Raw genomic sequence first — 18,315 nt, 5'->3', positions numbered from 1 at the left:
TATGATGGTAGTTTGTCCACAGAGGCACTGTTGGACTGGATAAATGAATTAGATAAATATTTTGAGTATGAAGAAATCAGTGAAGATAAGAGGGTCAGGTTTGCTGTCACCAAATTGAAGGGACATGCAACATTATGGTGGGATAGTGTACAGGCAGAAAGGAGGAGATTAAACAAACCCTTGATTAGAAGGTGGGACATGATGGTTGTGAAAATGAAGAGCAAGTTTCTGCCCAAAGACTATCAGATTGCCCTTTACAGACAGGTGCAGAACCTGAAACAGAGAACGATGACTGTGAAGGAATATACAGAAGAATTTTATAAAATTAACCTGAGAGTTGGTTATGTTGAAGATACTCTTGAGAAGACAATGAGGTTTGTAAATGGCCTGCGGATTGAAATCTTAGATGAAATTAGCATTCTTTCCCCTAAATCCATAGATGAAGCTTATCAGAGTGCTCTGAAGGCAGAATAAAAGATTTCTAGGAAACAGAAAGCTAGAAGAGGACGTGGTTCTGGTAGAGGTCGAGGACAGACCTTTGGCAGAGGTAAGACTACCAGCAGCAATGGGGGTAGCAGTTTGAAGACTTCAGGACAGAGTGAAAGGGAAGGTAACACTAGAGGAGGAAGGCCATACCAGCAAGGAAGAGGTAGTGGCAGAGGCAGAGGAAATGCCTATCAGTGTTACAAGTGTCACAAGCGGGGACACAAGTCCTTTGAATGTCCTGATACCGAAAAAAATAGGCAGAGGGGAGCATATATTGCTCGGCCCAATGAAGCGGAGGAACCACCACAGGAGGTGGAGAATATGCCAAAAGTTGGGGAAGCCTTGGTATTGAATAAGGTGTTATTAAAACTAGCCAAGGAAGTAGCTGATCAGACACAGAGGAAAGCATTATTCTGGACTGTATGCAAGTCACACGGAAAATGTTGTAAATTGATTACTGACAGCGGGAGTACCGATAATTTGGTAGCTACGAAGATGGTGGAGAAACTGGGTTTGAAGAGAGTAAAACACCCAACTCCATACAGGGTGTCGTGGTTGCAGAAGGGACACCAATTTTTAGTTGATGAACAATGCGAGGTAGATTTTCAGATAGGCAAGTACAAGGATAAAGTGACTTGCGACATAATGCTGATGGATGTGTGCCATATTCTGCTGGGCAGACCATGGTAGTACGATAGAAAGGTAGTCCATGATGGAGTGGCAAATTGTTACAGATTTGTCAAGGATGGGATAAAGCATACCTTGGTACCTATGAAAGAAGCCAAGGAAGGAGAGGAGACATCAGAAACAAGCGGAACGAAAGCATTACTGCTGGGAGGAAAGGGGTTTCTGCAACAGATTGAAGAGAGTGAAATGGGTTATGCGGTTTTGAGTGGGCCAATAGCAGCATTAGTACATACCAACCATTTTGGATTTAAGACTTTTGTGGTTTATATCTTTTGAAATTACCGGAGAATCCACAGTAAAAAGCATTTTTCCGTCAACGTTTCAAATCCCAACTTGGATCCATCATCATGACTGCTTGAATGCTTGATAGTAGAAGAGCTTAATTGAAGGATTTAAATAGTAATAAGGAGAAGATTAAAAATGAGATGAATGTCGACTGTTTTAATAATATTAATTGTAGAATTTTGAATATTTATTTTTAGTACATACCAACCTTACTGATTTACCAGAAGAGATACCTAACATGCGGTAAGAATTTAGTGATATTGTGGTAGATGATCTACCAGACAAATTACCACCAAAGAGGAGCATTAGTCACCATATTGATTTTATTCCGGGAGCCAGTTTGCCAAACAAGGCTGCCTATCGGATGAGTCTAAAGGATAATGAAGAAATCCAAAAGAAAGTGCAGGAGTTGTTGGATAAAGGACTGATTTGGGAGAGTTTAAGCTCTTGTGCGGTTTTGATTGTTTTATCTCCCAAGAAAGGAGGTGAGTGGAGAATGTGCATGGATTCCCAGGCCATTAATAAGATTACTATCAGGTACAAATTCCCGTTACCTCGAATGGATGATATGATGGATTGTTTGAGTGGAGCAGCGTACTTTTCAAATATAGACCTAAAAGGCGGTTACCACCAAATCAGAATTTGAGAAGGCGACGAGTGGAAGACAACTTTCAAGACAAATTAAGGCTTGTACGAATGGCTGGTTATGCCGTTTGGATTGAGCAATGCTCCTAGTACGTTCATGCGGTTGATGAACGAGATGCTCAAGGAATTCATTGGAAAATTTGTGATTGTGTATCTAGATGATATACTGATATTCAACAAGACGAAGGAGGAACATTTCCAACACGTGAGGTATGTATTAGAAAGACTGCAATAGAATAAATTGCTGATAAATTTGAAGAAATGTTCTTTTTTCAAGAAAGAGTTAATTTATTTAGGATTTGTGATTGCTGAGAATGAATTAAAAATGGATTCGGAAAAGGTTGCAGCTATAGTTAGCTGGCCATCCCCCAAAAGTTTGTTTGAGGTACGAAGTTTTCATGGATTGGCGAGTTTTTATCAGAAATTTATTAAAATTTTCAGTGGAATTTGTGCACCTATGCTGGACACCATTAAGAAAACAAATCAGCCTTTCCATTGGACAGAAATGGTAGAGAAGAGCTTTCAACTGCTCAAAAAGAAAATTACTGAAAGACCAATTTTAAGATTACCAGACTTTAACAAAATTTTCCAAGTTCGTTGTGATGCCAGTGGGATAGCCATTGGTGTAGTACTCAGCCGAGAGGACAAGCCGGTAGCCTATTTCAACGAGAAACTAAATGAAAGTAGGCAAAAATACACGTCCTATGACAAGGAATTTTATGCAGTGGTTTAGGTACTAAAGGATTGGAGGCATTATATGTTGGCCAATGAATTTATCTTATTTTCAGACAATTCTGTGTTGCAGTATATTATGCACCAGCATAAGTTGAACCATAAACATGCGAAGTGGGTGGAGTGCTTGCAGAGTTTTACATTTGTGTTGAAGCATATCAGTGGTCAAGCCAACAAAGCGGCATATGCGTTAAGCAGGGGGGATCTGATCCTACAGGAAAGTACCATACAAGTGTTAGGATTTGAACATCTTAAGGACTTGTGTGAGGCATATGCAGATTTTAAGGAAGCTTATGAAGCTTGCCAAAATCCATTGTTGAGAGATAACAGTTCATGGTTGGACTATAACATGCAAGAGGGATTGCTGTTCAAAGGAGGGCAATTATGTATTCCAGAATGTTCTATGAGAGAGAACTTAATCTAGGAAAAGCATAGTGGAGGTTTAACTGGGCATTTTGGCATAGACAAGACCTTGGATCAGTTGAGCCACTTTTACTATTGGCCGAAGATGTGAAGAGATGTACAAAGATTTGTAACTAGATGCAAAATGTGTCAGCTTGCAAAGGGACACAGCCAAAACACAGGGTTGTATGCACCCTTACCCATTCTGAGCAGACCATGGGACTCAATCAGTTTAGACTTTGTCTTAGGTCTGCCAAAGACACAACAGGGATTCAATTCCATCATGGTGGTGGTGGATCGTTTCACTAAAATGGCACGTTTCATTCCATGCAGGAAAACCAATGATGCCACACATGTAGCACATTTGTTCTTTACCAAGATAGTCAGATTACATGGCTTGCCAAAGTCTATTGTTTCGGATTAAGATGTTAAATTTACATGACATTTTTGGCGAACCTTATGGAAGAATTTAGACACCAAACTAAACTTCAGCTCAGCTTATCATCCACAGACCGATGGCCAAACCGAAGTGGTGAACCAGAGTCTAGGAAAGTTGTTAAGGAGTTTGGTTGGAGAAAATTCTCGGCAGTGGGATTGTGTGCTTGCACAAGCGAAATTTGCTTATAATGATTCGCCCAATCGGAGTACAGGCAATAGTCCTTTCTAGATCCTATAAAGAATGCACCCACGTGGAGTACATGAGTTACAGGATTTGGGATAGTTGGAGTGTAGAAGTGCTGATGGTGAAGACTTTGTAAAGGCAATCAACATTCTTCATGGGCAGGTGAAATTAAAATTACAGAACAACAGCCAAGGATACAATCAAAACACATATTTGAAGAGGCGGGAGGTGCAATTCAGCGTAGAAGACCTGGTATTAGCACACATACGCAAGGAGAGGTTTCCTAAAGGCGAGTACAACAAGTTGAAATGGAAAAACATTGGGCCTTGTAGGATTCTTCAGAAATTTTCTGCAAATGTTTACGAATTGCAGTTACCCCCAAGTATTGGAATTTCACCCATTTTCAATATATCAGACCTATACCACTACATTACAGAAGAGGATGAAGACAGTTCGAAAATATGAACACGAAACACCCAGGAAGAGAGTGATACGTGGATTAAACAAATGCCCCCAGAAAATCCTCTATTAATTGAACAGATCCTAGATACCCAGGTGGCTAGACGGACTTGACAGAAGGAATATTTGCAGTACCTAGTCAAGTGGAAGGGTCATCCTATTGAAGATAGTTCTTGGTTACATGCTAACCAGATTCAGAATGCCGAGTACTCTATTGAGGAGCTCATGGACAGGAGCCATGAATTTCATTTACTCCGGGACCCTGATGCAGGAGCACCCGAATGAAGAGGCGACAACTGGGAGTTGGTTCTTGTTTCTTTTTTATTCTTCTCGTTCTATTTTGACAAATAGAGAGGGAAACATCTCAAATTTCTATTTTATTTAGTTTCATTTTGTGTTATTGTAAATAAAGGCTAAATCAGCCATTGTTAGCTTTGATTTAGACAAGATAGGATTAGATGGGAATTAGTTGAGAAAACTGTCTCAAAACTGAAAAAACAGTTCCTCGAACTGCAAGAGGAACTACCACTGATGTATTAAAAAGGACACAAGAATGTAGAGTGGGGGGTTAGCCAAATTGAGGAATGTTGTAAGCCTATGGGCAGACTATAAGGAAGGCCACTGTTGTGAGGCGAGCAGACCACAGAGAGAGCTAGAGTATAAAAAAATACTTTCTTTGTTTCCTTTTCTTTTTATGCGCAAAGTCCAACTTAGAAATCGTGCATCTGTGTTTTCGAATGGTTGAAGATTGAGAATAACATGAATCATAGCTATTATATATATATATATACTTGCAGGTGAAATCGGCGTGACCAAGGGGCAAAGGCATCCATAGACGAAACTATTCGCAACGCAGCTGAAGTGAGAAAAAGGGCTGAAGACAGAGGAACGCAAGGCAAAGGATGTGACACTCAAGGGCCGTCGGATCTAACAGATCGACGGTGGAGACTAAATCGGCAGAGTCGAAATCGGTGAGTGGAGTAGTCTTGACCATGGGAAACGCCGATTGTGATCAAGCGATTGCACATAGGCCGTTGGATCTACAGGGAGATCAACGGTGGAGAATAAATCAGCGGAACTTAATCGGCGGGGGCAATAATCCCGACCACGGCAAACGACGATCGTGATAGAGCGATTCAACGAGGACTATTGGATCTGGGGAAGAGATCGATGGCAGAGGTTTAATCAGCGCAGTCGGATCGGTGATCATCGGCATGACTGCATTGTGTGATCACACCGCCACCTTATCGACAGAGGGGAATGGGTGCATGCGATAAGGCGAATCCGACGTTATTTATAGGCTCCGGTCTATAAAATTTGAGATCCGGCCTTCGTGTTCGCGGGTGACTTTTCTTTGTATTTCTGAGTTTTTCGATATTTCCGATATAACAAAGAGTGCGGGTATGTAGTGTAAAATGCATGCCTGTGGAGTTTCGATAGCATAATCACATGTCAGGGTAATAGAAGGCTTGGGTATTATGACAAGCGGAAGGGCCGACGCCCGACTGCGATAAAGTGTGGCATCGAGAACTGTGCCAAGCCTGTGGATTCAGCGGGGTGATTGGATTTTGCGCGTGTTTGTGCGTAAATCCTTTGTAAAGGTTTTACCACCGTAAAAGCCCCAATTTTAAGGATTTATACCATAAATCCAATAAACCAAAGGAAAGAGGGGGCAGTCACTTGTATGCAGGCCTGAGGGCACGAAGGGTTCTCAAGGGACTGAAGAGTCCTGATAGAAAGAATCAGTGAGGGTTAAAGGCTGAACTGTTGTGCGAAAGCATTCCACAGTGACTGTTAAGGGAGGCCGTAACCTATAAGGTTAAGAGATCAGTTTAAGTTGTGCATTGGTGGCATCATGTATCCAAACATGCTCTGTAGTGAAGTTTAACTTGGCTTAAAAATTCCATATCGAAGCTGAGATAGAGCCCCACAGAGTTAAAGAAATATGGGCCACCATCAAAGATCATGTCCCTATCTTCCAAATTGGTAAATATAACTATGAATAATCCCTTAGATCTAAGTTATAAATCTATCTAGCCATTAGGCTTCCGTTTGTTTTGGATCCAAGTGATTAGGGATTGTTTTGTAGGCCAGAACCCTGAAAACTTAACAATCAGGGCATGATCTTAAATGAATTGGATGCATTGGGAAACATTATTGGGTTTGATCTCAAATTTGGGGTCCTTTGCAGCCTTGGTAAGACACCTCCTAGAGAGGCAAAATTACCAATCCACACTAACTAATGGTTCATAAGACAAGCCAATGTTTCGTCGCTTATCCCTGTAATGAACTTTTGATTGAGAGAATGGGACTATGAATGTTGGATGGATTTCTAATATTGACATCTGTCGTGATTACATTTTTGTACGAGGATGACCCCCCTCCATGCCACATGAGTATTCAAAGTTCAAGTTAACTAGTAAAACCCTAGTTGCAAAGTTGTCTCCTAAAAATTTAAAATTGCTTATTTTTTATTGCTTTAAATGTTTCACATCAAAATTCTTGACATTTGAAACTTGATTTAACATGTTAATGTGGTCTTCAAAAATGACCCACCAACCATGCTTACTATGATTTTAAAATGCAAGAATTTTTTTTTTTTAATTAATTATTATTCCATTAATGCATTATGGTATTCCTTAATTAATCATTATTTTATTAAAAAAATTGATATATCAAATTTTATTTTATATATTAAATATTTTTTCACATCTAGTACACATTATCTCTCTCTCACACATCAGAACATATTATATACCATTTTAGTAAATTTGACCACGACATTAAATTTAAATTATTGTTATTATTATTATTATTATATTAATATTTTAAATACTTATCATAAACTTTAAATAAAATCATTCATTTTATTCTTTTTTAAGTCAATGTAAATGTATTTTATTGACTATTTCAAGGCATTATCAATGAGAATTGGCCCAATCCAATATTCAACAATATGAAAATGAAATGTTATATAATATGCTATAATAAAAACATTTTATTTATGTTTTAAAATGTTAATATTTTTTAATTGGAAAATATAATTATATGGATTGTTACAATTAAATATAATTATTAATCAATGTTGTAATGAAATATCAGATAGATATTATTTTGTTGAGTGAAAATATTTATATTAAATATTATAAAGATAAAGAATTTAGTTGTTATTTTTTTCTTTTTCTAATTGCAATATAGTGTATATTATTTTTCATTGTGGTGTGGCATAAGGTTCACTATATTAAATTATTATTATTATTATTTTAAATACTTACCATAAACTTTAAATAAAATCATTCATTTTATTATTTCTAAGTCAATATAAATGTATTCTATTAACCAATAAAAGACATTATCAATGAGGATTGACCCAATCCAATATTCAACAATATGAAAACAAAATATTATATAATATGCTTATTATAAGTAAAACATGCTTGTTATTATAATATGCTTATTATAATATGAAAACATTTTATTTATGTTTTAAAATGTTAAACATTTTTTAATTGGAAAAATATAATTATATGGATGGTTACAATTAAATGTAACTATTAATCAATGTTGTAATGAAATATCGATAGATATTTTTTCTATTGAGAGGAAATATCTATATGGGATGTTATAAAGATAAAGAATTTAATTGTTATTTTTTTTTTCCTTCTAATTACAATATAGTGTACACTATTTTTTGTGGACATTAAATTCAGATTATTATTGTTATTATAATAATATTAATATTTTAAATACTTATCATAAACTTTAAATAAAATGATTCATTTTATTAATTTTTAAGTCAATGTAAATGTATTTTATTGACAAATACAAGACATTATCAATGAGAATTAGCCCAATCCAATATTCAACAATATGAAAATGAAATGTTCTATAATATGTTTATTATAGGTAAAAATATTTTATATATGTTTTAAAATGTTAATGTTTTTTAATTGGAAAATATAATTATATGGATGGTTGCAATTAAATATAATTATTAACCAATGTTGTAATGAAATATCGGATAGATATTTTTTTTGTTGAGTGAAAACATTTATATTGAATGTTATAAAGATAAAAAAATTAATTGTTATTCTTTTTTTCTAATTGCAATATAGTGTACATTATTTTTTGTGGTGACATAACTTTCCAAAACATAGAAGTCATGATATGTGTATATCATTCATCAATTTGACTCTTGATATGTTTATCATTTTTATGAGAAAAAGTTTTTGGGCGTAAATCACATAATAATATGTTTATCATTGTCAACTCTTGCCGCTCTTTTTTGCACTATAAGCTATGATTCTTTTTAAAATTAACTCTACAATTTGTGTGTAGTTAAGGTGCATGCTATTTTCAAAATAATTTATTTATGATTCCCCCTAATAGTAAGTATTATTGGTGCAATGTTTTGATTATTTGTGGAAAATAAAGCACCAATCTACTTATGAAAAAAAAATATGTACATTGGATGTTGAGCAAGCATATAAAAAATATTATGAATATAACCAATTGCATAAAAAACTAAGCCAACTTCAACTCACAAGTTGGCATATATGAATATAACTCATTAACCATGTTAGAAGAATACATTGATTTGATCATCATCAACACTAACACTTTATATACATCTTGTATGCTCAGCAACACATCATGCATTTGCAAAATCTAAAGGTTTCAACCTCTGTTTATTATGTAGGGAAACTAAATTATTTGTTAAGAACAAGTGAATTGTTGGATCAAATGCACTTAGGAGGAAAAGCCATATAAACCTGTGAAATAAGAAAATCCCAATCATTAAGAAGGGGTTATGTGCTTGTTATGTTAGTAAAAGTTTTTCAAAAGAAGATTGTTTTAGATATTTCCCTTGTTAGTTGAATACAAGTTGACAACAATGTTGAATTTTTTTCACATCATTTTTCTTGATATATTTTTTTGCATACAAAGGCTTATCTCTCATATGAGACAATTGACCAAGGTCACTAACAAGAATGATGAATATATGACCCAAAAACTAGATTTATTTGATTGGAAATACTTCTCATAATTAAGAATCAATCTATATAAATAACATAACTCCTATAAATCCCATTTCATTAATCAAAATATATCGAATATGTTTCATTTCTTCTTGAAATATTACTAGAGATTGTCCATGTAATGGTTATGTATCTTTAATAGGAAAATTTAGTGCTATGTGTATTGTCTTTACATGTATATTAAAAACAATTATTCATATTAGAGCAAACAAAATAAATTAACTATTTCCATTAGCTTTCAAATTCAAAATTATATGAGAAATATAGTGAATAAGATAAGAGTTGTATGTGTTAGTGATTCTTTGAATATTTTTTTTAAAAAGAGTTAGTACCATGATTTTCATGTTCAACTAAATACCATAAAATGATGTCAAAAGCAAGTCCTTCAAATTATCACATGAAATATAGTGAATGTCAACAATATCACTTATTAATTGGATATTTCTTATAAATTAAATAGTATATACAATACTATTTGAAATTATAATTTGTTCACAATTAAATCATCAATTATAAATCAATATTCTTTTGATGAAGAGTATGAAGGTATGAAACTTAGACAAGAATTAATGGTTGTCATTTTTGAAATGTCAATATTCATTTGATCAAGAGTATGTAGATATGAAACTTAGACAAGAATTAATGATTATCATTTTTGAAATGTTCTTACAACATAATGGAAGTCTTATTTTTTTCAATATTTTTAATTAACAAAAAAACCAAATCATTAAAAATTCTTTTTTTTTTTTTAATTATTATTATTTTTCTTGAATTTATAAAATTTATATTTACGAAAATATTTTGAAATGATTCTTAAAAAAATAACTCACTCTAACAAAAATCAAATTTATTTCACAATATCATATTTAAAATTTAAATGATTACATTGACATCTCTATATTAATTTTTTTTTACGGATTTTTTTTTTTTTTTTTCTTTTCTATTATAAACAAATAAATCTAAAAAGAAATATTATAAAATATTTTTATAGTTATTTGTTGCGTGGTACATTGAAAAAGCTTTTATTATTCTTTTCGCAAAAAAATCAATAAAACAATTATTTATATATATATATAAAATGAAATAAAAAATGGATAGACATTTTTATATATGATTGGGAATACGTTTTACTAAATAGAAAAAAATATAATACTATTCCATCAACATTGTAGGGAAAAATATTCCACAACGACAAAGTACCAACCAAACCTTTCTTTGTTACTAATTTTGGTCTAAGCACACGAAGTGATGATCCAGTTTCAAGTTTTGTGGATGAACTTTCCATATATGTAAATATTTTATCCAAATTTAAAATTTAATATATTTAAAAGTTAAAAGTAATAAGGAATAATATAAAAACAAATATTTTTTTTGTATTTTTATATTTATATCTCTTATGTATCAGTTTTATGACTTATTATATTAAAATTGAAAATAAAAGATTTAAATATTATTTTTGGGATTTCACTTAAATAAGTCATTTATCTATGATTTGAGAAATAGTTGTAATTAACTAATTTTTTATGATTTTTGAATTGTTCACTTAGCACTCATTACATAAAGTGAAACTCATCAATACTTCAATAATTTTTTTTTATCACATTATAATTTACATGAACAAATCCGATGTTAATTCTTTCCTTTGGATAATAACATTTTAATTTGTTGAATTAAGGTTTCTATGATCCATAATAGTTATAAATAGAATTTCGAGGTAAATCACATAATTTATCTCTTTTTATGTGATTTACGCAGAAATTCTACTTATAAACATTTTAATTTATTAAAAAAAAATAAAAAATAAAAATTTCAAATTTATTTGCTTCATATTTTGAATCATGACTCCACAGTCGTTCCACGTGAAAATAGGCAAAAAGATACTTGGCAGGGGTCCCTCATGCTGATTCATAACGACGTCTTCTCTGTTATCAACCACGTTACTGTAACACTCGCAACCCAAGGAGCTCTACCTCTCTACAAATGATCTGATGGACGATTTTGCAGCAGTTCGGTGTCTTAAAGAAGCTGCGATTGCTGCCCTCTTACAGGAATGCCGACACAGGTTCGATTCCTGGGACCGTAGGAAATTGTTCAATACTGAGGAAGTTTGATTTATATTTAAATCAGTTGACAGGGACTATTATTTTAGAAATCGGCATGCTCACTCGTCTCTGGTTTCTTAACCTCTCTCAGTGTTGCCATCTTGCCATTTTTTCTCTCTGACAACTGTTGCTGACCTACAATGGGATCTTTGAGCGGTTTTAATGAGAAATAGGATATAAGCTGACAAAATTAGAGGTATTGTTTTTCTTTTGGATTAATATTTATTTTTATTGAAAAAAAATGTTTAGACTCAATAAGTGTTGAGAGAATTGAACCCTTATTTTTCAAGGGCATAAATGCTTTAACAATAAAGACTCTAATTGAACTAAACCTTGGGCTAATTTAATTATCAATATTTGGTAGGTGGATGGTAAAGATTTGACTTCCAATAAATATTTTAGAATATATATAATAATACACAAATCAAAGATTAAAATTTATCTTCAAAGTAGTTATTTCCTTTCTCTCCTTTAATTAATTTTATTAATTAAAAAATATCTCATATAAACAAGTTTCATATAGAGTTATGGTTTTTTGGTCATGTGGTATTGATAAGCCATGGTATTGTACAAACCCTATTTACAGATATCTCCATGGTAAGTGTTTTGATGTTTATTATGGACTGATGCCTATCAATGTTTACCAACCATTTAATACAACTTGAGTGGGCCTAATGGTTAAGAGCATGTGATGGGACCCAACCCACGCCTCAACGTAATCCTGGTTATCCACCCGTCCGGGATTTATGATGTTGGTGGGTTCGGAATCTGGTCTCTCGAGTCACCGGTTATCCTTTGCTGTTGTTGATGATACTCTTTACTTCTGCTATGGTGCGAAAGTCATTTTAAGTTCTGGTTTCGATGTGCACATGTGACGACACAATGATTCTCTCGGCTACAACTCAGGTAACTTGTCCCTCCGTGCTTTATATTCACCCTCTTCTGGTGTAGTAGCTGACCAATGCCTGCTCCTCTTATCTCAGGTCTCTTTTAGTTGTCTGCGGCTTTGTTCGGTGCGATTCTTGGTCCGGTCGTGCCCAGGTATGTTACGCTTTCCCTCTGCTTTGTTATGTCTCGGTTCAGGTAACGTTGGGCAATATATGCTAACTGTGGCTCGTTTGATTTGTACAGGTCAAGGGTTCGACCTGGGGTACGCAGACTTAACACAATTCGGTCTCCAAGCTATACATCCCTCTGCTGGTAGGCTCTGTCTTCCACAGTTTGTCAACTTACAGTTAGGGTTTCTTTTTGTTTCTGTGGTATTTGCTTCTCGCTATCCGGTTGCTGTGTACAAGTTAGGTCGTTCTCACGACTTAGGCTTGAGTCTGGTTCCGAGTTCCGGTTTAGTTATGGTCCTGGTTTGGCTGTCTGGTTGAGGTTGAGGGTTTCATTGACATCAAACCCTGGACTAGGGTTTGTCCGTTCTATCGGACGCTGTGCACTTGATTTGTTTTGGACAATGTAATACTTAATTTGCATGGAACAGCAGCAATGTAAATATAAATTATCTGTCTCTGTTTATTTACGAAAAGGTGTGAAAGTTTGTCCAAAATTACCTCTGTTGCAATTCGTTTCCCCGGTGCTTTGATTTCTGTGTTCTCCTTTCGGTCCATTCGCTATACATCACTCTTCTGGTTGTGAATTCAATTTGATTATCCGTTCGCTCTGGTCGTGGATTTATATGCGTGTTCAATGTTGCTTTCTGTTAAGAGAGGAAGAAAAAAAACACGACCTACAGTAGTAGGCCCGTACTCTGTCTGCTATCACTGAGTTCAATTGTTCAATGGATAAAACATAATGGTACAACACGTAGGCAATGACACAGATGGACAATAGGAAAAATTTGCGTTCTGTCTCTTTTTTATTTCTCGTATCTGGAAATGCTGAACCCTTTACATGTTTTCCATTGTTACATTTATACATGTTCGTTTACAGTTAATGAAACTGTAGTTACTTTCGGTTATAAGCAGTATAGTTGCATAACTACTAAATACTCGGTTCTGTTTACATGACAAGATTTACATTCAGACATTTTTGTCTTTTCCTCTTTTTTTTTCTTAAGATGACAGAACAATTACTAATCTGTTGTTTATTAAGGTTAGATACGTAACAACCCTAACCAACCAACTAACTTTTGACTAATACAACAATTAAGAAAAAAACGAAATCCTACCTCCTACCCTGATAAACTAAACATGAAAGACAATCCAAATGCTAAATCAACTTTCCAACCTGGCAGAGACATCACCTGGTCATGGTGCCCTAGCTGGATGCTTCTGCATCAGCATGTCTTTCCTCCTAAGAGGTCACAGGTTCAAAACTAGGAGGGGTAGAGTATGTATGCCTTAGTAGACTTAGCAGTCAAATCATTGCCAAGGTGAGTACCTTGTCACACCAATGTAAGGAGGTATCATACACCAATGTGGTGTCTAGCTTAATAAAATTAAATAATAATAATTTGTATATCTATTATGTAGAATTATTAATTATAATTATTTATTTATTTTAAATTTAAATAAAACTTGATTATTCTTGATTATTCATAATAGTTTATTTCTGATAGTTATATTTATTGATGTAATATAGTATTTTGTAAAATACTTTTCAATATTCTTTTAAAAATAGTCTTTTTTTAAGCATCTATATATTTCTAATTTATATTTTTTAATAATGGTTTGTATTTATAACTTTTTGAGATGTATTATCCTTTGTCACACCAATGTAAGGAGGTCTTATACACCAATATGGTGTCTAACTTGATAGTAATCTTAAAATTAGATAATAATAATAATAATAATTTATATATCTATTATTATGTAGAATTATTGATTATAATTATTTATTTATTTTAAATTTAGATAAAATTATTCTGGATTATTCTTAATAATTTATTTCTCTAATTATATTTATTGATGTAATATAATATTTTGTAAAATACTTTTAAATATTTTTTTAAAAATAATCTCTTTTTAAGCATCTATATATTTTTTATTTATATTTTTTAATAATGGTTTATATTTATGACTTTTTGAAATGTATTAATATCAATGCTTCCATGTGATAGTACTATGTTAGATGTACGAGTATTTAATATTATTTTGATTTTAGTGTTTGAATGTTGTATTCTATTTTTTATTGATATTATGATATTTACCATTTTAATTTGTGTTTTCTAATAATTGTTTGTATTTATGACTTTTTGAGATGTATTAATATCAATGCTTCCATGTGATAGTACTATGTTAAATGTATACGATTTTTTTTCAAACTATGTTTTCCATATGTTTCATCATGGTGTTTTTTTGATTTATTTTGTATGTATTCCAATAAAATATTATTGGTGTTTTGTTGAGTAAATTTCTAATGTTTATAATTATTTGACGATATCAATATTTTCTACGAGTATTACATAATATCTTGATTTTAGTGTTGAACATTGTATTCTATTTTTTCTTGATATTATGATATTTACAATTTTGGAGTATGTGTTCTTAAGTTTTATATTTGGTTTTTCTTTATATATTGAAGTTTTTTTAAAATTTTTTTATTTTTATTTTTAAATAAATAATATACATATTTAGTTTTAGGTTTTCAGACATTATTTTTTTATTTTTCTTTAGACATTCTTTTCCTATTTCTGAGAAAGATATCACATATGTTAGATTAGATTGAAGAGTTAAAATTTGAATTCAAAAATTCTATATATTTATTTTTAGGTTTTGAAACATACTTTTCCCATTCTTGATAAGGATATCACATGTTTTAGATTAGATTGAAGGAATCAATAATATTAAAATTTGAATTCATATATTTGATATTTGTATAATTATTTTTTATTCATAGAGAGGATGTTTCTTGGAAACCTCTTTTTTTTTTTTTTTTTTTTATGAAGGAAAATAATATATAAAAACCCTCCATAATTATTTTTAGGTCTTGAGATATACTTCTCCTAACTAATGTCTCATGTACTAGATTTAAGAGATTAATAATACTAAAATTTGAATTTATATGCTTGTTAATTGTGTACTATATTTTTTCATAGATAGGGAGGTTACTTGAAAACCTCCATTTTTGCTTTTCAAAAGAAGATAATATAAAAAAGACACCTCCCTAGTTTTTTTAGATCTTGAAATATATTTCATCTAACTCCTAAGAAAGATATCAATATGAATTTAAAAGATTAATAATACTAAAATTTGAATTCATATATTTGATATCATAATTATTACTAGCATCGTAATTCATTTTAAACTATTTCAATATATGATTTTAAATTGCCCACACCTTTACTTATTCTTGACCCCATAATCTATAATTCCCTTTACACATCATATTTATTTTCACAACATTCCAATATGTTGTTTGTGGCCCCATAATCTATAATTCTCTTTACAAATTATAATTCTTTACACAACATTCCAATATGTCGTTTGAGGTGGTACCAATAGACAATAAATATGTCAACTTAGTTTTGATATTGGTGAGATTGATCTCATAATTTTATTTTCACAACATTCCAACATGTTGTTTGAAGTGGCACTGAAAAACAGTAAATATATCAAATTAGTTTTGATATTGGTGAGATTGATCACACTTGTAACTTATTATTTGTATATTATTTTATTCATTAGTTTAAAATATCCTCAATTAATAACTTCAAAGCTATTACTTAAGTTAAGATTTAATATTAGTCAGATAGATTAAAGTTAAACTCATAACTAATAGTGTGTATCATGTTTCATTCACCAACTTAGAGTATCCTCCATTAGTAACTTCAAAACTATTTCCATAGGTGTTAAACAAAACCCAAGGCACATTTGAAACCTATACAATAACTCCGTTGCAAGCAAAGATGTTATCCTTCATTGTCAACCCTTTAAGCCTAAGATACCATGCTTGGGTCTTATATCTATAATACCGAACATCATGTAAATGATTATTGCCTTATCTAACTTTCACCTACCCTTCTAAGTCATCCACATATAAAAGTATATTCACAACATTCCTATGTGGTCAAATTTAATTTGGAATACTATGGATTGTTAAATAAATCTTCAATTTATAATCCCAACATTCATGTGTCGTCACATTAGTTTGGAACATGATGGATTGTTAATTCCACATTCAATTTATTTTCGTGTACGAAGCTTGTTTCATTCCATACATTTCCTAATTCAACATGCAAACACAAAGTTTCTTTTCCTTCACATTTGTAACCATGATATTATTCCATGTAACCTCCCTTCCCAATATCTTGTAACCATGATATTATTCCATGTAACCTCCCTTCCCAATATCTTATAGAAAAGGGCAATGCACCTACTTTGTTACTAGGGCTAATTCTATTTGGTTCTTTATTTATCCAATATCTTCCTTGTGAACAAAAAAAAATTAACAGTACCTTAATCTTATTCTTCATTCAGTAAACATGTCATCACTTTCATTTCAAAGCTAATCAAATGAGTTCAGTTCAATGTAAGTTTGAATAGATGCCATTAAGGTAATGTTCACCTTAAACTTCACAGTACTAGTGATCACTCCATTATCACTAAGGCATGTTCACCTTAAACTTCATGGCACTCGTTATCACTCCATTATCATTAGGAAGTTCATCTAATTTTGGGTCACAAGTGGTGCTCCTTAACCAAATTCGTTAGCTTCACCTTTAGTAGATTTACACTAATTTGTTTGTCATCACTAGAATCATTGTACTCTTCCTCTTCATCACCCTCAATCTTGTTATTGGGTATAAGAATTGGCTACATTGACCAAGGGATATTCATCAAATACAACATCCTTGCTAATCACAATATTCTTGTCCTCTAAATTATAACCCATATACTTTTTATTTCCCATCACATCGTATGCAAATACATTTCCTTAATTGGAAACATGGAATACTTCCAAAGATCCTTTAAATGTTTCCTTGGATGTTTGTTCCTTCGTTTATTACTACTATCAAATACTATCAACATTGTCAAAATTCATGTTCCACATTCTCTTGGTAGGAAACTACTTAACAAGTACATCGTTATATGATATGCTTAAAGGAAAAGGAAATATGAAGTGTCTCTTCCATTGAGCACACTGCATGGCATATTTACTACAACTATGTTTTCCTTTAAGCCTCCATTTTGATGAGAAGTATAAGTTTTCTTGCATTTCTTTTTGATTGTGTGTTCCTCGCAATATTACTAGAAATTCATTAAAGCAAAAAAATTTAACTAATTATTTATACATTGTTTTATTTATTAGTTTAAAATATCCTCAGTCAATAATTTCAAGGCTATCACCTCACATTGAGGTTTGATATCAATCACATAGAGTACCCTTTATTAGTAACTTCAAATCTATTTGCATGGGTGTTGAACAAACCCCAAGATATTTGAAAACTATACAATAACTCCCTTGCTACAAGAGATTTTTCATTGTCAAACCTTTAGGCCCACAATAGAGTGAGTGCATGAGTCATATATCTATAGTAGTGAACATTATGTAACCCTTGCAACAAGGGATGTCTTTCATTGTGAAACCTTTAGGCCCAAGACATAGTGCATGAGGCATATACCTACAATAGTGAACATTATATAAATGCTTATTATCTTATCTAACCTTCACCACCTCTTCTAAGTCATCCAAATACAAAAATAGTGACAACATTCCTTTGTCTTGTAAATGCTTATTATCTTATCTAACATTCACCTCCCCTTCTAAGTCATCCAAATACAAGTATAGTGACAACATCCATTTGTCTTCACATTTCTCATTCATTTTGGAATATGATGGATTGTTAAATCCACCTTCAATTTATTTTTCGTGTACCAAAATTGTTTCGTTCCATACACTACCTAGGTCA

Source organism: Pinus tabuliformis, chromosome Q (assembly GCF_031772625.1).
Source record: "Pinus tabuliformis cultivar Carrire ecotype Pingquan chromosome Q, CPIR1, whole genome shotgun sequence".
NCBI classification, from domain to species: domain Eukaryota; kingdom Viridiplantae; phylum Streptophyta; class Pinopsida; order Pinales; family Pinaceae; genus Pinus; species Pinus tabuliformis.
This window is presented reverse-complemented; position numbering follows the sequence as displayed.